General features: G+C 42.5%; 1 pseudogene; it reads left to right on the top strand.

The window, feature by feature from the left end:
* Positions 1-26,010, top strand: LOC146349760 (uncharacterized; annotated as a pseudogene).
* The last annotated feature ends 65 nt before the right edge of the window (positions 26,011-26,075 follow it).

A 26,075-nucleotide genomic window follows, 5' to 3' on the forward strand; every position in this document is an offset into this window, starting at 1 on the left:
ATGCTAACAAAAAAGACTCTGGGTGATTCTGTTGCTTTCCCCCACTAGAGTCAATATTCTGCTGATATTGCCTGGAAAAGGGAAAGCATTGTTACGGGTTTCTGGACAGACTAACTCATTTCATGGCACATTTGGATATTTATCTCTGTCCTACATGAGTCTGCTTTCTACTTTGGGCAGACTCGGATTTGGATTGATCTTCTGTGGGAGGCTAATATGTGGAGGAGACTCCTGACCTGTGGCAAGGAGTTTGACTCAATGGCATTTGGCCATTTCCATACCTTTGATTCTTTGAAACCTTTTCCATCATAGAATTTTGCAGTTTTACTTGGATGTAAAATGATAATTGAGTGCACTGCAGGAATAGTGGGTTGGCTATGGGCAACCATTTTATTTCCCACACTGCACATGTAATCATGTGAACAACTGGTCATCTGTAGTATCCAGCTATGCAGTGAAGAGAATTTGACCATGCTCTTGTTTCTACACATCTTTTATTGAGAAGAGGTGATTGTTGTCAGTTTTCTTCATGTGACCAAAATCATCAGAAAACCAGCTTCTCATTTGGTTTCATATTACCATGGTATGCAGCCACAGGCAAAGAGTTTTCTAACCATCCAGTATGAGGGTCTTTTCATGAGAACAATCAGTCTCATTTAGGGGCTGAGAGCGTAGATGTGTAGTGGTGCCTCACCCATGTCAGCTGCAGCCCACACAGGGCAGCACCAGGTGCCTGCCAGAAGGATTTCAGTATGTTCTAAGGGTGATGACATCATAAAGGAACATCCAAGGAGCTTGGAAGAACCTGAGAGCAGTTTCAGTATTCAACAGCATATACTGGCTATCTGGGGGCTAAACTACATACTACATTAAATACATAGTGTGCAGTGAATCCTCACCATTTTGTTTACTGTAGGGTAAGCGTGTGGGGATCTGGATCGGGTAGAAGTTAAAATTTTCCTCCCAAAATTCATCTTCCTCTTTTTTTAGTCCCCACAGTGTGTGTGTGTGTGTGGGGGGGGAAGTACCTAGGTGGAAAGATTTAAACCTCCCCTACCTGCGCATTGTGGTCCCAATCCAGATCGCCACATGCTTACACTAAGGTAAACAAAATGGTAAGGATCTTTTGTATGGTATGTATTTAATGTATTTACCAAAGCATGTAGTTTAGCCCTGGAAGAAGCAACCAGTGCACAGTTGCTGGACCCTTTGTATACCACCCTCTCAATTTCTTTGAATCCCCTTGGACACAACCTGGTAATGATGCAACCACCTATACTAAGGGGTGAAGATTTATTGTTTTGTTATTGTATAGCAAAATTGTTGTGAAACCTCCTGGAAATATTTCACTGAAGGCTGATATAAAATGATTTAAATATGCAAACAAATAAAAACCGTTATATTGATTTACTATTTGAGATGACAGTGCTGAAAAGAAGTATTCTACATTTGAAATAGACACATTGAGTTTCTGAAAAGCTTTGACTCAAGTTGATTTCAGAGGGGAAATAAATTTCATCGCTCAGGTTTGAATACTGTGACTTGAATTTGCTACCATGAGTTCAGTTTCATGGCTGAAACTTGAGAGGCACCCCTCACTCTTGAAACCCAAATATTTCAGTTTCATAAAATATCAATGTTTATGAATTGATATGCTTCAAACTCATTTCATACTTTTTGAGATTTAAATTAATTGTCCAATACATTTTTGAAAATATATTTAGAATCCATATTACAGGGTAGTCTCATCAGAGGAGCTCTTTGTGATTGTATGCTCCTTGATCTGGAGATCAGAACACCAGCAGTCCGAAATCATTATGTGATTTGGAAGAAAGGCAATCTTGTAATCCCCTTCATGGATCACTGCCTTGTTGTGGCGAAGGGGCTTGCGTAACTCAGTGAAGCCATAAGCTATGCCGTGCAGGGCTACCCAAGACGGACAGGTCATGGCAGAGAGTTCTGACAAAATGTGGTCCACTGGAGAAGGAAATGGCAACCCACTCCAGTATTCTTGCCAAGAAAACCCCATGGAACGTATCACAAGGCTAAAAGAGATGACGCCGGAAGATGAGCCCCTCAGGTCGGAAGGTGTCCAATATGCTACTGGGGAAGAGCAGAGGGTATTTCCAAGTAGCGCCAGAAAGAGTGAAGCGGCTGGGCCAAACCCGAAAGGACACTCAGCTGTGGATGTGTCTGGCGGTGAAAAGAAAATCCGATGCTGTAAAGAACAATATTGTTTAGGAACCTGGAATGTCAGATCAATGAATCAAGGTAAGCTGGAGGTGGTCAAACATGAGATGGCAAGATTGAACATCGACATCTTGGGAATCAGCGAACTAAAATGGACAGGCATGGGCGAATTTAATTCAGGTGACCATCATATCTACTATTGTGGGCAAGAATCCCTTAGAAGAAATGGAGTAGCACTCATAGTCAACAAAAGGGTGGGAAAAGCAGTACTGGGGTACAATCTTAAAAATGATAGAATGATCTCAGTACGAATCCAAGGCAAACCATTCAACATCACAGTAATTCAAGTCTATGCCCCAACCACTGAGGCCGAAGAAGCTGAGGTTGATCGGTTCTATGAAGACCTACAACACCTTCTAGAACTAACACCAAAAAAAGATGTCCTCTTCATCATAGGGGATTGGAATGCTAAAGTAGGAAGTCAAGAAATCACCGGGATAACAGGCAGGCATGGCCTTGGTGTACAAAATGAAGCAGGACAAAAGCTAATAGAGTTTTGCCAAGAGAACACGCTGATCATAGCAAACACTCTTTTCCAACAGCACAAGAGGCGACTCTACACATGGACGTCACCAGATGGTCAATATCGAAATCAGATTGATTATGTCCTTTGCAGCCAAAGATGGAGAAGCTCCATACAGTCAGTCAAAACAAGACCTGGAGCTGACTGTGGCTCAGATCATGAGCTGCTTCTTACAAAATTTCGGCTTAAATTGAAGAACGTAGGGAAAACCACTAAACCGTTCAGGTATGACCTAAATCATATCCCTGATGAATATACAGTGGAGGTGAGGAATAGATTTCAGGGATTAGACCTGATAGACAGAGTGCCTGAGGAACTATGGACGGAGGTCCGTAACATTGTTCAGGAGGCAGCAACGAAATCCGTCCCAAAGAAAAAGAAATGCAAGAAAGCCAAGTGGCTGTCTGATGAGGCTTTACAAGTAGCTCACGAAAGAAGGGAAGTGAAAAGCAAAGGAGAAAGGGGAAGATATACCCAACTGAATGCAGAGTTCCAGAGAATAGCAAGGAGAGACAAGAAGGCCTTCTTAAATGAACAATGCAAAGAAATCGAGGAAAACAACAGAATGGGAAAGACTAGAGATCTCTTCAAGAAAATTGGAGATCTCAAGGGAACGTTTTGTGCAAAGACGGGCATGATAAAGGACAAAGAAGGCAGGGACCTAACAGAAGCAGATGAGATTAAGAAGAGGTGGCAAGAATACACAGAAGAACTATACAGGAAAGATCTGAATGTCCCTGATAGCCATGATAGTGCGGTCACTGAACTTGAGCCAGACATCCTAGAGAGTGAAGTCAAGTGGGCCTTAGGAAGCATTAGTAACAACAAAGCTAGCGGAGATGACAGTATTCCAGCCGAGCTATTTAAAATCCTAAAAGATGATGCTGTTAAAGTGCTGCATTCAATATGCCAACAAATCTGGAACACTCAACAGTGGCCACAAGACTGGAAAAGGTCAGTTTACATTCCAATTCCAAAGAAGGGCAACACCAAAGAGTGTTCAAACTACCGCACAATTGCGCTCATTTCACATGCCAGCAAGGTTATGCTCAAAATCCTACAAGCTAGGCTTCAGCAGTATGCGAACCGAGAACTACCGGAAGTACAAGCTGGGTTTCGAAGAGGCAGAGGAACTAGAGATCAAATCGCCAACATTCGCTGCATCATGGAGAAAGCAAGAGAATTCCAGAAAAACGTCTATTTCTGCTTCATTGACTACGCTAAAGCCTTTGATTGTGTGGATCACAACAAACTGTGGCAAATTCTTAAAGTGATGGGAGTACCAGACCACCTTACCTGTCTCCTGAGAAACCTGTACGAGGGTCAAGAAGCAACAGTAAGAACCAGAGATGGAACAACCGATTGGTTCAAAATTGGGAAAGGAGTACGACAAGGCTGCATATTGTCACCCTGCTTATTTAACTTATATGCAGAGTACATCATGAGAAATGCCGGGTTGGATGAATCAGAGGTCGGAATTAAGATTGCCGGGAGAATTATCAACAACCTCCGATATGCAGACGATACCACCCTAATGGCAGAAAGCGAAGAGGATCTCAAGAGCCTCTTGTTGAGGGTGAAAGAGGAGAGTGCAAAAGCTGGTTTGAAACTCAACATTAAAAAAACTAAGATCATGTCATCTGGCCCTATCACTTCCTGGCATATAGAAGGGGAAGAAATGGAAGCAGTGACAGATTTTACTTTCTTGGGCTCCAAGATCACCGCAGACGGTGACTGTAGCCATGAAATTAAAAGACGCTTGCTCCTTGGGAGGAAAGCTATGGCCAACCTAGACAGCATAGTAAGAAGCAGAGACATCACCTTGCCGACAAAGGTCCGTCTAATCAAAGCTATGGTTTTCCCAGTAGTAATGTATGGCTGTGAGAGCTGGACTATAAGGAAGGCTGAGCGCCGAAGAATTGATGCTTTCGAACTGTGGTGCTGGAGAAGACTCTTACGAGTCCCCTGGACTGCAAGGAGGTCAAATCAGTCCATCCTAAAGGAAATCAACCCTGACTGCTCATTGGAAGGACAGATAATGAAGCTGAAGCTCCAATATTTTGGCCACCTAATGCGAAGAGAAAACTCCCTGGAAAAGACCCTGATGCTGGGAAAGACTGAAGGCAAAAGGAGAAGGGGACGGCAGAGGATGAGATGGCTAGATAGCATCACGGATGCAATGAATATGAACTTGAGCATGCTCCGGGAGAGAGCGCAGGACAGGAAGGCCTGGCGTGCTATGGTCCATGGGGTCACGAAGAGTCGGACACGACTGAACGACTGAACAACAACAACAACAATCTTGTAATGGGGAATATGAAAGGGCAGAACATAACCTGTAAAAACGACAGTAAAAGATGCCTTGTCTAACAATGGAAACTTGAGCGTGTGCCCCACAAGGGTGGAAGATACTGGGCAGTACACAGTAGAAACATTTTCTGAAGATGGGAAACATCTCCACAGTCACCAATTTCAGTTGGCACTGACTCGTAAGTATCATATTGTCCTTCTCTGTGGGTTATTCCCATAAGATAAGCATCAAGTATTTGCAGTGTTTATCTGTGTAAGAGGCAGAATGATGGCACTGGAACTTTTAGATTGCATGTTAATTTTAAAAAACATATCCCATTTGGGCTGGTGATGTGGGACCAATGTTTTATAAATAAATAAGTAAATAAATGCTTTTGTTACTGACAGTAACAAAGCTTTTACAAACATAGTACCTATGGAACGTTCAGCCTCCTTTCAATTTATTTGAAGCCCTTTGGGCAAAATCTAGTGATGATGTAGCTATCCATAGGAACGGAGGAGGGAACTATTCCTATGTTGAATAATTGCGTGTAAATACACTGGGGATTTACTAAGGCCTGGGATATGAGATCGCAAAGCTGAAATTGACTTCCTAACATCTGAATCTGTGGTATTCAGTTTCTAAAAAGCTTTGCAATTATGTTGCTTTTAAGAGGGTAAAATCAATTTGATCACTCAGGTTTGAATCCCGAGACTTGAGATTTGAATCCTGAGACTTGATCCTGAGACTTAAATGTGAGATGTACCCTTGGAACCCAAATATTTTAATTTCATAAAACATCAGGGTTTATGTATTAGCGCCTTTCAAAATCATTTCAAGTCTACTTAATACAAAGGATTGGATCCAGGCATAGTCATGACATAGAATAGACCCTTTGAAATCAATGGGACTGAAGTTAGTTATAATGACTAATTTATTCATTTCAATGGGTCTACTCTAACTAAGTATGGTCATTTCTACATGAGGAATTTATTGTGCACACTCATGGAAGTTCACATGTCCTATACACGATGTTGTCATCCTCCATGGCACTTCCCACTCTTTGCAACCTTTATAGCAGTGTTTTTCATGATGACGAAAGTCCAGCATTTTCCCTCCTCCTGCTATGAACTGCTGTAAATCTATGGTGTACTGATGAAATGGGCATGGCACTTTATCCAGCACTACCACAGCGCCCTCCAGTGGCTGTGTAATGAAACATATAGAACTTGTGGATAAAGGGGAAAAAAGGGGGGACGGCCACATGTAAAGGGCCAATCGTAATCCTGCAAAGAATCCGGAAGCAGAAGCCCCAGTAAAATTGCAGGATAAAAAGCCTCTGTGAAGAATCCTTATGACTAAGTCTGGATCCAACCCATACATTTTAGACTCTTGAATTAAATGTCTTCCCACCATTTTTATATGTTTAGAATTTGAACAAGAGGCCAGTCTTATCAGTGGAATTCCTGGTGACTGTATGCTGTTTAATCTGGAGATGGGAAAACCAGGAATCATCATTTGTTACGTGATTTGGAAGAAGGGTAATACCTTAATTGGGAAGCTAGAAGATCAGAATGTAACAGCCTGTAAACTCTACAGCCAAAGGTGCCTTATCTTTAAAAATGGCAGTTTGAGCCTGTGTCCCACAAGGCTGGAGGATACTGGGCAGTACACAGTGGAAGCATTCAGTGAGAATGGAATGTATTGATACAATCAAACAGTTCAACTGGTACTTAGTCGTAAGTATTGTAGGTCTTCTCAGGGATTGTGTGTTATTCCCATAAGATAAAGCATCAAGCATTTGCCACGTTCATCTGTGTAATAGCCAGTACCATTGCACTGGAACTTTTATATTGTGATTTTAGTCTACAAGGATGTTTTTTTATATTCCTATTTGGTCTGGTAATGTTGGATAATCATTTTAGAAATAAATAAATAATGTTATTGTTATTGGCAATAATATGTTTTTTACAAACATATTAAGGCTGCAATCCTGTCCTATACTCACTTATCTGGGAGTAAATCCCATTGAACTCGCATTGCACGGGATGATTCAGCTAGTCATAAAATAAAAAATAGCTTATTTATGGTCAGCAGTCATTATCCTCAGGTCTATTAGCAATGCAATCCTATGCATGTTTACTCAGAAGTAAGATCCACAGCATTCAATGGGGCTTATTCCCAGGTAAGGGTGCCTAGGACTGTGGTTTTAAAATTTTGGAGGAAATATAACAGAAATAAGTAGAAAACGTATAAGAGACCAAGTTGGGAGTTCTTGGACTGTTCTCATTGGGGAAGTTATGATGGTGGTGGCGGCCAGAAGTGCTTTTCACCAGTTTAGGCTGGTGCATCAGCTGTGGCCCTTTCTGGAGAGGTTTGCCTCAGTTAGCCATGCACTAGTGATGCCCAGGCTAGACTACTGTAATGAGCTCTATGGGGCTGCCTTTAATGATGGTTGAGAGGCCTCAGTTGGTGCCGAACTGTTGATGGGGGACAGGCAGATCATGTAATGCTTATACTGCACTAGCTGCACTGGTTGCCAATTTGTTTCCAACCCCAATGTAAAGTGCTGATTTTAACCTTTAAAGCAGGAGGTGGAGAACCTCTTTCAGCCTGTGGGCAAAATTCAGTTTCAGAGAAGCTGGGGGGTGGGGGTGATTTCAGTGGTGTGTGGGGCCAAAATGCAAAAAATACCAGCCTATTGTATTTTAAAGCACTGCCTGTAACTAAGCCTTAGGAGATACTTTTTAGCCTTTCAGAAGGAGACTGCAGAAATGCTAGGAAACAACCCAGCGATCAGGGGTTGGCAGAAGGGGGTTGGGGCCATTTGGATAATCCCCAAGGGCTGGATTGGGAACCCAGGAGGGCCGGATTTAGCCTCTGGACATGAGGTTCCCCATTCCTCCTCTAAAGCCTTAAATGATTTGGGACTAAGTTCCCTTAAGGACTGCCTTCACCCATATTAGTCTGCCTGAACTTTAAGATCAGCAACAGAGGCCTTTCTTGCTTGGCTGCTAGAAAGATCACTTAGGTTGGTAGACATGAGGGAGGGGCTTCCTCAGCAGTGGTCCTGTGCTTATGGAATGAATTATGAACTGCGGTTCACCAGACCTCATGATTCGAAGCTTTTAGAAAAGACTTAAAGATCTGCTTATTTTCTATGGCCTTTTCATAAGACAGGTTTTACTGTACTGCTGTTTATTGATTTTAGCTGCATTTGTTGATGTTTAGGATTTTTCTGGCTTGGGAGGTTTTTTTTAAACATTTTTTGTGATTATTATTAGTCACTTATTTGTTTTTATTAATGTGTGACACTTTTTATGGGTTGTTGTATCCAGTAAACCCCTTCTGCTGATGGAATGGCTTCTGTCAGCAAAGCAGAGAGGAGACTATTCCCTCTTCCCTCCTGCGAGAGGCTGCCCTCAAAATCTGCTCTGCAGGGTTGAAGGACCCTCTGGAACAGACTTTGGTGCAGGGGGAGGAGAGGGGGAAGTCCTGCTGTGTGAGTGGAAGTCAGGGCTGCCTGAGGCAGCAGAGCACATGTGTGGTGCCATGACATCTTCCCCACATTGTTGCGGCCGCCACCACTGCATCTCCCCAATTGCTGCCCCATGTCTTCCCCACTCCATTGCTGCCGTGTCTCCCCCACCCCGTGCACGCCCATTGCCACCACTGCCACCCGCCCTCTGGCTCACTTTGAGGATTCTCTCAGAGCAAGCTGGTAGGCATGCAGGCTCTCTGAAGAGCCAGGTTGGCTGGAAAAAGCACCCGATTCTCCAGAGAGACAGTCGGACTCAAATGCCTGAAGAGGTCCTTCCCAGGGGTGCAGAGAGACAATTTTCCTTGGGTGGGCAGAGGAATGGGGGGGGACAAAAGGGTTGGGGCAGCGGTCACTATAAAAGAGGTTTCTGGAGAAAAAAACGTTTCCCTAGGTAATGACAAAAATAAACCCCCATTTTATGCATTTTAATTAGGAACGATGGCTTGTGAAGTTTACAAAAAGGCAAATAATTTAAAATACAATACTTCCACGTCCAAAACAGTAGTGTAAAATAAATAACAGTGACTAGGAAGTAAATGTATATTGTGAAAGTCATCCTACCATAATGATCTGAACTGGTAATGAAGTCTAATGTGAGTGATTTCTCTGCAAACTTGCGGAGGAACTGTTCACTCGGAATTCCTTCAAAAATGTTACTTTCAAAAGCCAAGATTACGAAGTTGGCTTTTCTCTGATGAAGCACTGAATGCCTGTATGGTGTCAGCACACGTGTCAAAGTTGAGAATGAATTTTCACACACAGCTGTCGATGCACCAAAGGTGAGTTCTGCAGCATATAAAGTGTACATGCGTGGAAAGGCTTCCTTGTATAGGTACAATGTTTTAGTAAACTCGTGAAGAAGTGTTAGGGTTTTGCAGGATTCTGCCATATCCTTGTATTTCCTGAGTAGATATGTTTGAAGTTCCTCAGTTTCTGGAGTGCATCTGGAAAGTTTGTACAGTGGTGTAAGCTTGCTTGGGCCAGGAAAGTTATCTGTTTCTATATTCTTTAGAGTTTGTATGGCAGCTGAAATGTGCATATTCCTTTCACAAAATTGAGCTGCCATTTCATCTTTTACTGTATCAGTTTCACTGAAATATGTTCTCTTAAAAGTCTCATCATCTGTGGAACGGTTCTCGTTCACAGCCTGGACAATGTTGCCTTCGCACTTCAGCATATTTTGTAAGCAAGAGCTAGTTTTACAAATTCTCTTTGGCATTGGTCTTCTTTCATTTGCATGATCTGATTGGTCTCCATCTATAATCTTCAGTCTTGCCTCTTCAAGAATGCTTTGAAAACTGCCATCATTTTGCAGTGATGTAATTTCTTCTGAAACTACTGCTGTGATATCAAGGGCTTGGGAAATATCCACTGAAAATGGCTACAGAATAGCATTTGCTGGCTGAATCAATTTTAATAGTTTAACCATTGTAATTTAATTTAATGTTTAGTTTTAAAAAGGAACAGCCCGCAGGATCATTCCATATAGTCCTATATTCTTTTGCCACCAGTGCAAGAGCAACACATGCAGCAATCTGTCTCTGTGGAAAGACTCTGTAAGTTGGAATTTGTGAGCAATGCACGTTCTGGCTGTTTTCTGCTAGGCCTCAACTGCCCCACAGCTGTGCGTTCAGTTCTCCTGTGGCAGCTTCTTCCCAGAACTAACTACCCTGGTCTCCGTTGCCATGCCAGGAAAGCAGGTAAGAAGTTTCACTTTAAAAACTAATTTAATACCTATAAACATCAGTTTTCATAAGGAAATGCTTGACAGTATGTCACATAGGAACTATACATCTCTCTGAACTACAGGTGCTAGAATTAACTTTACAAGCACGCAATCTCTGTTCAACAGAAAGGCCTTGGGCCAGCTAGCTAACACTACTTCTGATGGCTCAACCAGCAAATCTCGCGCACCCTATTTTGGTAGTACATAAATAAGTTTGCATGAGAAAATTTAAATCTGGGGAATTATAATTACCATTTCCACAGTTAGGTGGAGGTCTAAAATTGTTGCAACTAAGGCTCTAGCCATGTTATACTCTTCAAAACCATTTTGAATTGGAACCAGCTTGAAAGGATATATTTTTTGACTTTTTTTTTTTAACAAACTAGGGAAGAAATGCCACACACACACACACACACACACTATTCCAGCTGCCCATTGCCTGGTCTTAAGTTAGTAAGGTTCCCATTAGGCTTCCTGGGCCTCGGAGAGCCAGCTTACGCACCTCTGTGCTTCTTCTCAGGTCCTGCCCTGGACTAGGCTAGGCTGCTGAACACTGTAGGCCAAAAGCCTCAGCTCACCCACCAGATGCACTAATAACACCCACCACCTACCGAGGCTGGCTGAGTACGACAGGGGAGGGGGAGATGCTTTGTAGTGCATAACAATACCATCCTTCCCACCTTTCCTTCCTTCAAATGCGAACTCCCATCCATCAGGACTTGTGTTCACTTTACATCTATTCATCTGAATGGGCCAAATTAATTCCAATCTCATCTCTTCATTTCCTGCTGTCTTTCTGTAGTAATGCTCCAGTTTGTTTTTCTGCTCCAAATTTGGGTGCATGGATTAATCTTATTTCTCTGAACACACATACCCGTACTTCATTTTACATTTACTTATATGTAATTCTCATTGTACTGTGCTGTAACTAAAGACCATCTGATACTGATAAGACATAAAATATTTGCTGTGTTTGCATTCCCTTGGTAACTTTGCCCTGCCACCTCTCTTTGGGCTCCTTCACACTGGGCTTTTATCCTTTGATTGAAATTGCTCCTTCACAGAAGTTTGCGGGCTCTTTACATGACATTGTGACCCTGCAGTGACCCTCTTGCACTAAATGCCCTTCTTCAGTTTTTAAATAGATCTGCAGATAATGAGCTATCAAATTACCCTGTTGTGTTCTGCTTCAGTTTCCTCGTGAAAAGACAAAGTGGCAAGAAGAAGAGTGAGATCAATGAAAGATAATGGAAGACTCAGCTACAGGGGAGAAGGAGGGGGGAAGGGGAGGGCGTGTAAACGAAGTCAGCTGTGATCCTGCATTTAAAACGGGGCTTTCTGCTTCTGTTTTAGGCTGATGTAGAAATGCCCTCTGGATGCCTAAACTGTAAAAGCCCTACTGAAGTTTTAAGTTACTATGATGCTAGAAATTTGGGAACTGAAGGAAATTTTTATTTGGGGGAGCAGAATTATCACTTTGTGGGGCAATGCCCTCATCCCCCCCCCCCAGTCACTACAGGTCCTTCCTCTGAGCCAGGCATTGTGGGAGAGGTGTCCCTAGAGATCACCAACTCTGTTGGGGCCCACCAGGCTCCCTGCCCCTCCTGATTTTTAATTTTATTTCTTAAGACTATTTTTTTTAAATTAAATCATTTTTTTTAACTTGGGAGGCTGGCATGTTGCAAAATGAAGGGCTGCCATCCAGCATCATCTTCATTTCAATTCATAACAGTGGTTTTGTGTTTGGCAGCTCAGACCAACCCTGTCTCTGCTTTGTACTTATATTCAGCAAATCTGAATCTATATGCTTAGGTAAGTTGCTTTTATTTTACTCTCAGTGGTTTGCCTTCTGGGAAATTAGTGTTTTGTGACTAGCTATGCCCAGTGTGGCAGCCATTTTATGAACATGCAAGCCCCACCCCATGGCAGCCATTTTATGAAAGTGCCCATGAGCCATTTTCAAAATTCCAAATCTGCTCACCAATCCCCAAAGGACAACTCAGTAGGCAGTGCTGAACAAGATGGGCTAATGGCCTGATTTGGCTTTATATGAATTATTCTCAGACTGACTATTATAGGCAATTCACTTTGTGGGTTTTAATGAGAGCTCTTCCTTATGAAAAGGTCTGTAGTACTGGTGGAATTCTTGCAGAAACCTCAGCACGTGTGTCTCCAGGTCAGGTATGTATTGAAGTTCATTTTTCAGGCAATATTCTGTGGGTTAAGATATCCTCACATTATCAGCTCTGTTGAGTTAATGTAACAGTCTTTTTATTTAGTTAATTGATGAAAATGTTAGAACCAAGGTAGTTAATTGAAATTGTTTAATCAGTTGACAGGTTTATATTAATATTTTATACAGTGCCGTGTGCCATTGAAAGCACAACCAGGGCTTTTTGTAAAACTATCTGTCAGGAGTTATTTTAAATAGGTAATTATTTTCACAATTGCATTCTAATTTTAGAGCCAGAGCCAGAACCAAAGTCAAAGAAGACAATAAATTGGCCCCATTTATACTTTTACATCTTAACAGGAGTTCATGTTGCACTGTTTCTCGTAATGGGCTCATCCATATATGAATTTGGAAAACGGAAAGGCAAGACAGGTAATTTTTCTTTTCTTTCTTAGCTATAATGGGGAAAACTTACTTAAAACACAAATGGTTGTTAACACAACTACTACAACTTCTTTTACCTTTGCAAAATAACTTTTTGCATTTATCTCATGGTGGAAATCCACATGCAACCTGATCTTGTTCAACACATGGGCAGATTGCAAGCCAATGCAATATGCTTGGCTGATTCGATTTCTTTAAAAATGCCAATCATATGTCAAACTCTGACCCTTACCTCTGTTGAATCTTTCACAAGACCTCAGGATGACATCAGATATTGACCTTGAAGACAGTGGACAAGAGACCTGTACAGCTGCATCCAAAAGCATTGTGTTTTCTGTACATTATTATTCTACATCTCAGTTCTGTTTTTCTTAATGATTATCAACCATTTACTGGTTATGAGCTTCCATGTGTAAAGCAAGGGTGGGGAACCTCTTTCCACCTGAGGACCGCAGTTGTGGAGAAGCTCTTGGGGGCTGCATTCCAGTGGTGGGTGGGGTTAAAGGCCAAAAGGGTGGGGTCAAAAATATTAACCAACAGCATATGGTAACTTAAAGCAATTGCTAACTCAGTCTTCGGAGAGGCATTTCAGCCTTTCAGAATGGGGACCGAACCGCACAAAAGCTGGGAAACCATCAAGCCATCCGTAGTTGGGGGAAAGGGATGTGGCTATCTGGAAACCCCTGGATTTGGCCCCTGAACTTGAGGTTCTCCATCCCTGGTGTAAGGAATGTTCTGTTTCTCTGTTTATCTATTAGGGTATTCTATCCCACTTCTCCCTCCAAGATGGAAGTGCCCATAGCAGCTAACAAAACGAGCATAAAAATAAGAAAAAAGCGAGCAGTAACCATTATTGCTGTTTTGCTTTCTAATTGTTTTATGTTTTTTCAATTTGCTTTATAAACAAGGTTTCCCTAGCATAAATAGCTCCTGAAAACAATAAGCTGAGAGAGTAGGGCCCTCTAGTAATTCCACTGCAGGCCAGATTGCTCTTTCCCCCCTGCTAATAGCTGCTAATACTTCTGGCACTGCTAATAGCATGGGGAAAACCAATCTTGATAAGGTAAAGAAGCTGTCTGTTGGTATGAATAGGTGTGCATGTGCAGTGTGTCTGTGTGTGTGTCTGTGGAAGTGTGTGTGTATGTAAGGTGTCTGTGAGTGTATGAGAGAGGGGGAAGGGTGTGTGTGTGTGTCCTTCCCTGTCCTGGTCTCACCCAGCACCAGCCCTGCCCACCCATGTGGCCTCTGAAGGATTCTCCAGCCCCCCATCTGAAAAAGGTTGCTCACCCCTGGTTTAAACAATGGTTTATTGAAACTATGTTTTCTGATCTTCGCTTTTTTTAATAAACCATCATTTAAACTAACCACAGTTCCTAGTTCAGTTGTAATGAAAAACTGCATATACTTTAAACCAGGAAGTGGATGCTTCTAGTCTCCTCCGGCACATGCTGGAGCAGGAGGAAAGGGCCACTGACTCAAGGCGGCTCGCTACCATAATAAACTATGGTTTAGCCTAGCTTTGCATCCAAACAGGGCCAAAGTAAGATAGCTTCATATGAGAACCCCTTTGGGAATTCTGGTAGCTAGATAGTAAGCTGCATGCTTGGCAGTGCAACACACAATATTATTCAAGTCACACAGCTCAGCTTTTAGTTAAAAATGCTGGGCTGGATTTTTAATTATTTATGCTCCTGCTGCCTCTGTTTTAAATTAAGAACATGAGAATAGCCCTGCTGGATCACACCAAAGCCTGTCTAGTCCAGCATTCTGTTCCCACAATGGTCAAAGAGATGACAGTGGGAAGCTGACAAGCAGGACATGAGTGCAACAGCACCCTCCCACTTGTGTTCCCCAGAAACTGGTACTAAGATGCCTATTGCCTCTGATACGGAGGGTGATACTCAGCCACGATGGCTAGTAGCCCTTTAAAAATGGTTTTAGTGGATTTGCTATACTGAATTGAAAAGTGTTTCAGTTTTGTAATCTTAACATTAATTTATTCATAATTGTATTTACTGTTTTGTTTTTTTGTGTGAGCTGCCTTAGGAGGGCTTTTTGTCCTGAAAAGTAGCACAGAAATACTGGAAATCAACCAACCAACCAACCAACCAATCCCTGTTAGTGAGAAAAGCAAAGCATCATTACTCTTACAGAAAGCGGGATATACTTTATCTTTGGACTAACCTGTAAATCATTTACCCATTGTTTTTGTTTCATTGGGCTTTTCTACATGAGGAATTCATTGTGCACTCATCATTCCCTACTCCACACCTACAAAAAGATATTGTAGAGCTGGAAAAATGCAGAAAAGGACAACTAAAATGATCAAGGGGCTGGAGCATCTCCCCTATGAGAGAAGGTTACAATAGCTGCATTGTTTACCTTGGGAAAAAAGAGGGGAAGGGGAGAAATGATAGAGGTGTACAAAATTATGCACTGTGTGGAGGATGTGGATAGGGAGACATTTTTCTCTCTCTTTCAAAATACTAGAACCCAGGGTCATCCATCCCATGAAGCTGATTGGTGGGAGATTCAGGACAGATAAAAGGAAGTGCTTCTTCACACAGTGCGTAGTTAAACTATGGAATTTGCTACCACAGGATATAGTGATGGCCACCAATTTGGATGGCTTTAAAAGGGGGTTGGACAAATTCCTGGAGGAAAAGGCTATCAATGGCTACTAGTCTTGATGGCTATGTGCTACGTCCAGTACCAGAGGCAGTGAGCCTGTGTACACCAGTCGCTGGGGAACATGGGTGGGAGGGTGCTGTTGCCCTCATGCCCTGCTTGTGGATTCCCGGTCGACAGCTGGTTGGCCACTGTGTGAACAGAATGGTGGACAAGATGGACCCTTGGTCTGATCCAGCATGGCTCTTCTTATATTTTTATGTTCTTATGGTTGTTTATGGGTCTTTTAGACAACGTTGTGACCCTTCAGTTTCATTTCCATGTCTAACCAGCACTTTTGGCGAGTTTTTTTAGAGCAGGGAAAATGCAGCATCTAATTGTGAAAATGAAAGAAAGCACAATTTCCTCTTGTATAATTATGCTATTCTGCTATACCCTAGTGCCATCTAGAGGTTATGTCGCAGAAAAACAGGAAAGGAAACACTCTTCGTGTAGTGCTCAGATCTCAGTTCTGCAATGAAACTGAAAGTAGATAAAGCGGATTAATAGCCAGTTAACAGCCTCATGTAGGAAACCTCTTAGTGGCTATGCCCACATATCTCCGAAAGAAGAATAACATGTGGTGGGCAGGCACAGATATCTTGATTATCCCCTTTGCTCCTGTCAGCAGAAATAGGCTCTGTGTGTGCTGGGATGTAGTCAGACAAACTCGTACCTTTCTTCCCACACACGTGGCTCTCATCCTCTTAGCTTTCATAGTGTCTCCAGTAGGAAGAAGCCATGGACGTTGCAGGCCATGAGTAAAATCCAACATGTCCTACCTAGAGTAGATCCACTGAAATGAATGCAACTTATTTATGGCAGCATTTCTCAAACTATGGGCCAGGGGCCACCAGTGGGCCTTAGACCACTTTCAATACCCACCCAATACCTCCACCAGGAGAGAAGGATGAAAGAATCTGGCTATATTTATATATATATATATATATATATATATATATATATATACACACACACACACATACACACACATATATATATATATATATATATATATATAGTGTGTGTGTGTGTGTGTACACGTGTGCGGGGGTGGGGACAAGTTACATGTTGAGGGTGAAAGGAGATGGAAGAAGAAATGGCAGGAGATGCATAGGAATATGTTGAGAGGTAGGGGGGAAACTATATAAAATAACAGTCTGGATCAGCAAATTCTCCCTGGAATGGGGAAATTTGAGTCATCATGATACTTCCAGATCCAATGTCTGTTTTTAACTTGAGGAAAGCTGAACTATGGAACTCCCTGCTGCAAGGAAATTGCTGTGGCAAAGCATTTAGCAATTTCTAAAGAAACATTAGATATCAATATAAAATGAGATCAGTAATTGGCAGCTGAGTATGCGCAACTTTCCTCCACCTGCTGCCATTTTGTGACTGGCTCCATCCCTGTATTACCACGTGGGGGATGGGCCTTAGTCATTTTCAGCTCTCTCAAGGAAGCCCTGAGGGACATACAATTTGTGAGCCCCTGTTTTATGGAATAATTTCTTTCTGCAATAAAAGTGGGAAGTACTGGGGAATATCAGAAGTGGCTAACTCAACAGTAAAGTGTACTCTCACCTCTCAATGAGAAGCTTTTGCATACTTTTTATTTTATATGGGTTATGCTCCCTGGGAAAAGTGAGACTGTGCCATGGAAATTTCAGATGGGACCGGGTGGAATATGCAACAGTAAATACAAGAAAACAAGACCAACATAAGTATTCCAACTGCAGCTATGTAAGTGGCTAGTTAGTTTGAATCATTATTTGAAATTTAGCTGCCCACTGTTTTCGGGTGTCATGTCATTGCCACCTTGGGGTTCTAGGACATAATGCTGCAGTGGCAGTAGGAAGTCTGACAAAATTCCCCTGTCTTCCTGGTCTAGATTCCAAATGTAACAATTCTGTGCCCACAGGTCCTGGCTTCCCTCCCATGCCCACATCTTTTATGCCAATAAGGCACAAAGCTGCCCTACTTCCAGCTTTTCTCTAGCGAGTCCTACTTCGTTCTTGGCGTCTCCTTCTTTAAACTTGTTTCTGCCACCTATTGTTTACTGGAGTTCCTGCTTTTTATCTCACTTCCTTTAGCTGCCCCATCTCTTGGCTAGCCTTCCTAGCCCTCCTCAATTTTGCCCCCATAATGCACATCCCTTTTTCACCTTTAGTGCTGTGAACTTTTCTTAGAATCCCTTCTTTTGTTTAGCCAGTTCTTGACGCAATTCGCTGCCTCTTCTGCCATTTTGCTTAAGCCTTAGTCTCTCCACCTATCCTTCCTTCAGATGCCTCTTTTTCAAACAATTCCCTACTGTGCACACTTTCTTGTCCTTCAGACTTCTTGCCTCAAGGCTCCCTGTCCCTTAGCGTCCCTACTTTTGGGGGAACCTCTTCTTAGAGAACTCCTTAGCATGCCTTCATGTGAAGTTTTAATCCTTGTCAAACTGACTACATTCTCTTCCCTCATAGAAGCAGGCCTGCGAACTGCTTTGTTCCCTAAGCACTAGAACATTCCATGCTACCATAACCAGCCCAGCCTATCAGTGCCAGAGGCTTCACTACCATAGGCACAATTTAGTAGAGATAATTTGATGCCTCTGTTCAAAGTCTAATGACCTGGGATCTTCCAATACTATTCTTTTACTGTTTGTTGGTGACTCCTTTTGCCTTTCAAGGGGACATTTGTTTTGCCTTATTCTGTTCCCTCTCATTCTTTGCCTGTTGTTGTTTATTCGGTCAGTTGCTTCCGACTCTAAATGACTTCATGGACCAGCCCATGCCAGAGCTTCCTGTCGGCCCTCGCTACCCCCAGCTCCCCCAAGGTCAAGTCTGTCACCTCCAAAATATCATCCATCATTCTTTGCCTAGGCCACCTTTTTCATCTCCTGTTTGCAAGGCCATGGCCTTTCTTTCCCACATTAGGAAAAAAAGTGTTTGGAAGGCCCTTTTGCTATTTTAATAATTCCTCTTCATGTTCAATCACAACTTTGTCTCTGCAGGATGCATAGCTATTATAATTAGCACTCGCGTCACCCATGCTCTGGCTCTTGCAGTTCTCACACTACAGTCAGCTGCAGGTCCCATTATACTGAAAGACGGTTGCAAAGAAACAGTTTGAAAAAAAAGTTGGTGAAACAACCACTGGATATTTTTAATAGTCAGTCCCCTCAGAGACATATATGCGGCTTCTGCTGCAGACATACAGCAGTTCTAGCAGCTGTAAGCTGAACAAAAGCACAGCTCCACCCTGCCCCAGGATACTTTTTATGTTGCTTTTGCTCACGTTCCTTTGCACGCATTTCTGTGCTCCTGGGTTTGGGGTGTCAGAATGGATGATGGGGGACAAAGCATAGTAGGCAAAAACTGTGCCAGTAAAAGACAAAAAGCTATCAGTTTTGTTTACTGTGCTTGCTTATCTGTATCTCTGCCAAGTTTAGTTTGTTTTTTCATTATGGGATGGTTCATATATTACCTTCCACTGCCACTAAATGTGCAATCCTATGCATATTTAGATAGAAAAAGGCCTACAACTCCTAGCATGCTCCAAACAGCTACGCTGGGAGTTGTCGAACTTTTTTCTGCCTAAATGGAGAGCCATTGTGGTGTAGTGGTTAGAGTGTTGAACTGGGACTCAGGAGATCCAGTTTCTAGTCCTCACTTGGTGATGAAGCTCACTGGGTGACTTTGGGCCAGTCACTGACTCTCAACCTAATCTACCTAATCTACCTAATCACAGGGTTGTTGTGAGGTTAAAATGGGGAGGAGGAGGAGGAGTATGTAAGCTGCCTTGGGCTCCTTGGAGGAAAGGTGGGATATAAATGTAATAATACACAATACATAAATAGACATGCATAGTGTTGCACCCGAAGTGGATTTAATATATCAGTGAGCCCTGCTGTAGGCAGACAACTCTTACAAGGTGTTAATTGTGCATATCAAGAGCAGAAGGTCATGTAATAATCTCTGAGAATTAAACTTAACAGTAAGCAAGATATCTACCATTTTCATGGGGCAGTACTATCACCTATCTGATCTATTACGACGTATTAGTAGTAGTATTGCAACTGGATTAATCGTTTGTCATTTAGACTGCAATCCTCTACACACTTTTGTGAGTGTAAGCCTTATTGACTGAATTTGCATATGGATAAGACAATATTGCTGAAGGAAGAGGTGTACTGTTTTATATTTAAATAATGCACCCACCTGTTATAGCAGGTGTCATTTTATAAAAAGGGGTATGAAAACTGGGAATGCCACTTCTAAGATGATGCTTGCCATCCACAGTTTTGTGCTTTAAAAATAATATTTTTAAAGAAATCCGCTTCCCAATTAATTGGAGATACCCTTTTAGTTGATGGAAACATTTCAAAATCTATTAATCTTACTGATCAATCGCTTAAACATGGCAATAGTTATATAATATAATATAATATAATATAATATAATCAAAGACAATATTTTAAACTCACCTTTCCTTCAAGGAGCTTGGGGCAGCTCCTGCCAGGCAGGTAAGGCTGGGCAGTAGCAACCAGCTGAAGGTGATCTTAGGGTGGAATCCTATGTATGTTTAGACAGGAAAAAGTCCTACAACTCCCAGCATTCCCCAGCCAGCCATTCTGGCTGGGGAATACTCAGAATTGTAGGCCTTTTTCTTGTCTAAACATACATAGGATTGTGCCTTAATGGCTGAGCAGAAACTGAGATCTCCCCAGTCCAAATCCAACGCTAGAAACCACACTGGCTCTCCAAATCCTTTGGACATCTGCTGCACACATTTAAGGAGTTTGAACTGTATTTAATGTTTCTCCCAAGAAATCATAATGGAAGATGATAGAATAGAGATTCCCACAAAGGCAATTTTTCGAAGAATGTATTTATCTCCAGAAAAGTTTAAAACTTAAAAACCAGTCAGAAAGAGAAAGAGATGTTAACAGGCACTAGATAGACAGTGAAAAGTGTTTCAGTGTTTCTTGACTGACAGTGACTATTATTTTAAATGACAGGTGCATGCAGTGATGCTTAACACTGGTATTGCTTGGGATGTGTGTGTGAATAGAATACACACAAAGAGAAAGAAATTAAGAGAGCATGTCTGTTATCTCTAGAGAATTAGACACAGTTGGTAGTGGTCTGGCATGCTTTCTAGACTAGTATGAGCATACACTTAGGGCCACACTAGACTTGAGCTGAAGACACATCAACTATCTCCCAATGTTTTCTTTTAGTGCAACCTTTTTGTCTTCAGATCTGTTTGAAGCAGTGGCAAGAGGAGAGGGTGCTTAACCTTTTCCCTGCAGGACATTTTTTCCAATCAAGAGCTGTCCCATGAAGGAAAAGATACTGGTCCACCTATATTTTTCCCTGTGGGGGAAAGAGCAGGTAGGAGAGTGTGATTTTTAGCAGATAAATGACCTGTGGGGAAAGAGCTTAATCACTCCCTCCCGCTGCTGCGGCTCTGATCAAATTTGGAACCCCCCTTGCATTAAACTAAAACAAGTGTGGGGAACACTTCTCATGTCTCTCAGGTCATATCTGTCTTGTCCCTCTTTTAGCCCTGGTTTAGACTGAGTTACAGCCTCACAAAAACTTGTTGCAGTGGTTCTGTACTTATCAGGAAGTCCCCTAAGTTACATTTCCTAAGCGTTGGGTTGTTTTTGCTGCTGTTGCAGTTGCTGTTGTTATTTCTAATCTGGCTTTCTCCAATAAGGACCCAAGGCAGGTCTTAGATCCACTAGCAAGTCTATTCATTCCTCAGAGCTCTTAACTCTCTTCCCCAACCCTCTGCTTCATGTTCTGGATATAATGGCTGTCAGTGGCTGCTAGTCAGTATGGCTCTATTCTCCTTCCAGAATCAGAAGCAGCATGACTCCGAATGCCAACTACTGGGGAATCATGGCTGGGAGAGAGCTCTTGCCCTTGTGTCCTCCTTGTCGTGTTTCCATAGGCATCTGCTTGGCTGCTGTGGGAAACAGGATGCTGGATTAGAAGGGCCTTTGGTCTGACCCAGCAGGGCTCTTCTTATGTTCTTAATTCTCTTATGTAGAAACAGACAAGTGTGGTGTTGCTGCTTAAGCCAAATTAGCTCTCCCAGCTCTTCTCAGGCTCTAGGGAAGGGTACTTACCTGGGAGTAAGCCCCACTGAACACAGTGGGACTTACTTTTGAGTAAACATGCCTAGGATTGTGCTGGCATAGTACTTTTGGAGCAATGGTTGCTTGTATCCACTGTTAGTCTAAGTCCCATTCATTTCAATGCATCTCCTCTACGTAGGACTAACATTGGATGCAAACCAACTCAGGCAACCAAGGCATTGGCAGGGCCAGATATTCATGGCTTCAAAAAATCTTGCACAGTCCTGTAAACATCTGTATACCTGGATCTATATTGTATAATTTCTTCAGTCTTTCCTAGAACATTCATGTGTAATGAGAATGTCATGAGCTGGCCCAGCATTTACTTTATGCGTATTTTGTTGGCTTGTTGCACAGAGAATAAAACTCCAACATCGCACAAACCTCAGGCTGTAGAAACCACTGAGGAAGGCCAGTGGTCTTTAATTAGGATTCAAGAAGACACCACAGCAGCAGCAGCTCCTTGTACTAACAACCCTGTACTGTTAAATATCTCCAGCTTTCAAGGTATGCAAAGAACCAAAATAAAGCTAAGAACAAAATTGAACCACACTGCAGACAGCAAAGACATATTTTGAATTTAACTTAGCTGTGACAAAAGCTGGTGAATACTGAGCTCTTTTCTATGCTTCTGGTTATGGCAATAGGCAGATGAGGTTGTGCTGCTAGGCTAATATTGTAAGAACCTATCCACATTTCAAACAAATTGGCTTTATATTGGTTTAACTGTCAAGGCTTCCCTCAGTTCATCCTCCTAAAGCATTATGGGAATTGTAGTTTGGTAAAAGTGCTAAGATGTCTCTGACAGAGATCCCTAGCCTACCTTCACAGAACTTGCAGGTCCCTGGGAATGGCTGTTAATCTACCCAGTTTAAGTATGAGGTATAAAAACACTACAAGTGCTGTTATGTGGCAAATGCTCATGAAGTTAGAGGAAAAGGTCCCTCCCAACCCAAAAATTCCTCTGGGGTTTGAGCCTCCTGGGATTTTGACACCTTTATTGCTGAGATCTGGCTTCCTGCAATAACTCCATCTTGTAGTGCTACAATACTTGTACAACTATAGCTACACCTTAAACTACAGAGCAAGACAGTGGCTAACAGCACCTTTCACCAACTCTGGTGCGAAGGCTGCAAATGTCTCTATAGAGCAGGGGTGCAGAGACTCAGACCCGGGGGCCAAATCTAATCCTCTGGAGTTCCCAAGCCAGTGCTCTGGGGTTCCCCAGGAGGCCACACACCTTTTCCTCCAACCACTGATCGTTTGGTGGTTTCCCAGCTGTTGTGAAGTTTTTCCCCGTTCTAAAAGTTTGAAACGCCTCTCATAATGCCTAGTTACTGACAGTAACAGCCTTAAGCTAAAATATGCGGGTATTTTTGGCCCCACCCTTTTTGCCAACCCACCACTGGAATGTGGACCCACAGAGCTCCAAAATGGAGTTTAGCCCTTGGGTGGAAAGAAAGAGGCTCTGCACCCTTTCTGTAGAGAATGGAGGGGGTAGACGTGGGATTCCCCCTTAGCTCTATGATGACTCTAGCTCCCATGTGGATTAATAATATGATCACTGTGCATGTGTAACTGCGGTGGTGGTGAGCTGGGAGAATAGGGAAGCCCTGTAATGGGAGGTAGGGAACTTATTCACTACTTTATTTATACATGGGGAGATGTGCACTTTAGTGTGTAAAGGGAAGAGTTATTACCTCTTTCTTATTAAGTATGTATGTATGCATGTATGTATTACATTTCTATACCTCCCAGTAGCCAAAGCTCTCTGGATGGTTCACAACAATTAAAACCGGGATATACAAGAAAATAAAACACAATATAAAAATTTAAAAGTTTAAAACGACTGTATAAAAAATAAAAATAATAACCAAACAGAGCCTAGCAGCGGTGAAAAGATTCACAGTGCAGTGCCAAGTTTAAAACAGAAACTGAAAAACTAAAATGTCTGGGAAAATAAAAAGGTCTTCACCTTGCACTAAAAAGAGCACAGTGTAGGTAGGTGCCAGGTGAACCTCTCTGGGAAGCTCATTCTCACATATATAAAGGGTGGTGCACTATAATTTTGTGCTGCCTTTTCTTCTGTTTGAACTATTTATTGTAAGATTTTCAAATGAATGAATTATATACAAACTTTCTGATACAGAAAGGTAGTGTCTAAATTAGGCATTATGGAGTGCTCAAGTCATCACTGAATGTGGTCCCTAATGTATAGTATATTAGTACTTCAGTTAAAATGTCCTTACAGGTTAGAGCTATCTTGTAGATGTAGTCATATTATTTTTCTATGCGGGGGGGGGGGGGAATACCTCAAGTATGGATGTCAGGAGTTGTAGTTCATCTGCTGTTCTACTGAAGAATGAGAACTGTGCCCCCTTCCCTTGGACGGTGGTGATGACTGTAGCCTTCTACCTCCAGCGTACGCTGTTCTGTGAGACCTTTTGACAGTGACATGGAATTAAGGGACTGATGCATTCCTGCTCTGTACCCAGCATATGTGCAAAAGGAGACGATGAACGTCTGAGATCATCTGAGACCAAATTACATTTATCATGCTACTTCAAGCCACAAATGGTGCGGTCTACTCAGCAGCTAGGCACAGGCTTTCTAAGTATGCTTGTATAAAAATCTTTTTCTTAAAGGCATACTTGATAAAGAAAGGGCATTTTACCTCTTCACCATGGTCATTACAGTGCTGATACATGGGCTGAAGACCAAGCTACACCTTACTTACTTACTTATTCTAAAGTAAGCTCGGCACACTCATGCGTGCACCCCCCCCCGATCTGGATCGGGACCCTAGTATGGGGGGAGGGGGATTTAACCCTTTGCCCTCGTCTGTGGTCCTGTTCCGGATTGAGCCCCCTACACTTGTAATTTTCACTGCCAAAAAACCATCTGTTGAAACAAATGGGACCTTTGGCAATGAAAGTTATAGGCAGGGTACCCCCGATCCAGCTCAGAACTACAGCGGGGACAAAAGGTTTGAAGTCCCCCTATCCCCTCTACTAGGGTCCTGATCTGGATTGGGCTGCCCTGTGCTTACTCTGGCTATTTGCTAGTAATGTAATGATAATTAGTTGAAATAACAGGGTCCTAATCCAGATCAAGGCCACTGCACTTACTTTAGAGCAAGTAAATAAGTAATGTGTAGTTTAGGTCTTGATTTTAAGAATAGATATAATGTGTCATAATTTGTTATGTTAAGATCCCAGTGTGCTATATTTCCCTGAATTTTCAAAGAACAACCAATGTGCTCTGTATTGCATATGCTCCAGCTGTCTGTATTTTCTGCTCCCTGTCCCTGATGATACATTTTGTCCCTATTTTGTTCTCTTGCAGATGCCTTATTAAAACTGTTGTTAGTGGGAGTTGTTGACTTGCCATTCTTTGGGTTTCAAGCCCCCTTAACCCAAGTCTACCGAAGTTAAATCTCTGCATTTGCCATGGGGACAAGCATATCTTGTCTTTAATGCACTACATATAAGGTCCCAAATAGTTCACTGCCTCCCACTTTACGTGCCGATAATGCTCATCTTTAATAGTCAATAACAGACTGTAGGCTGGTAACAGATTGTGTTTTTCTAGCACGCCTGTCAGCCAAAAGAACAAGCAGCTTCTTGGTCTTCAGAAGAGTTCAGGAAAGGCTACTCCAGAGTCAACACTTATAGCAGACAGCACTGAGTCTTCAGCAAGTGTGTTAAGTGCTCAGGCTCAGGCAATGTTCCTGGGCATGAGAAAAAGGAATGTTACATGCATGCCCCTGTTTTCTTCTGTGAAACATTGGAGGGTATGGCATTGTCTGAGGATTGTTTTATCTCTAGTGAGTTGTTAGGAAATGCCCTATTGAGTTGTGTGCTGAAATGACATGAACCTAGTTTTCTGCCCCCTAACTGGAACTAAAATTGGCACTGCATCTTGCATCCCCAAGCAGATGAGTTACTTTAGAACAGGGGTGCATGATGTTTTTGGCCCCAAGAGCCGCATTGGGTGGCACATGCACTTGTCTGCACACAGACACGCTCATACCCACAGACAAACAAGACTGGGGAGTCCCTTGCTAGCGCTAATGAGAGAATTCCTGGGTTTTCTCTTGCTAGCGCTAGTGCTAGTAAGGGAATCCCTTCAGAGATCGGAGATAAGGAAGGGATTCCCTCGCTAGTGCAGGAAATCCCAGGCAGTGCTGCCATGGTGGCAGATGCAGGGGGCCTGGCAGGCGTCCAGAAATGGCTTGGGCCACACTTTTTGCATCCACTGTCCTAGTCAATGCCAAATGAAAAGCAAGAAAACCATGCAATTTCACAATGATCACTTGAGATTCCTTTTAA

The sequence above is a fragment of the Heloderma suspectum genome, chromosome 3 (genome assembly GCF_057233095.1).
Source record: "Heloderma suspectum isolate Gila_16-S chromosome 3, 16-S_ref, whole genome shotgun sequence".
In the NCBI taxonomy this organism is placed as follows: domain Eukaryota; kingdom Metazoa; phylum Chordata; class Lepidosauria; order Squamata; family Helodermatidae; genus Heloderma; species Heloderma suspectum.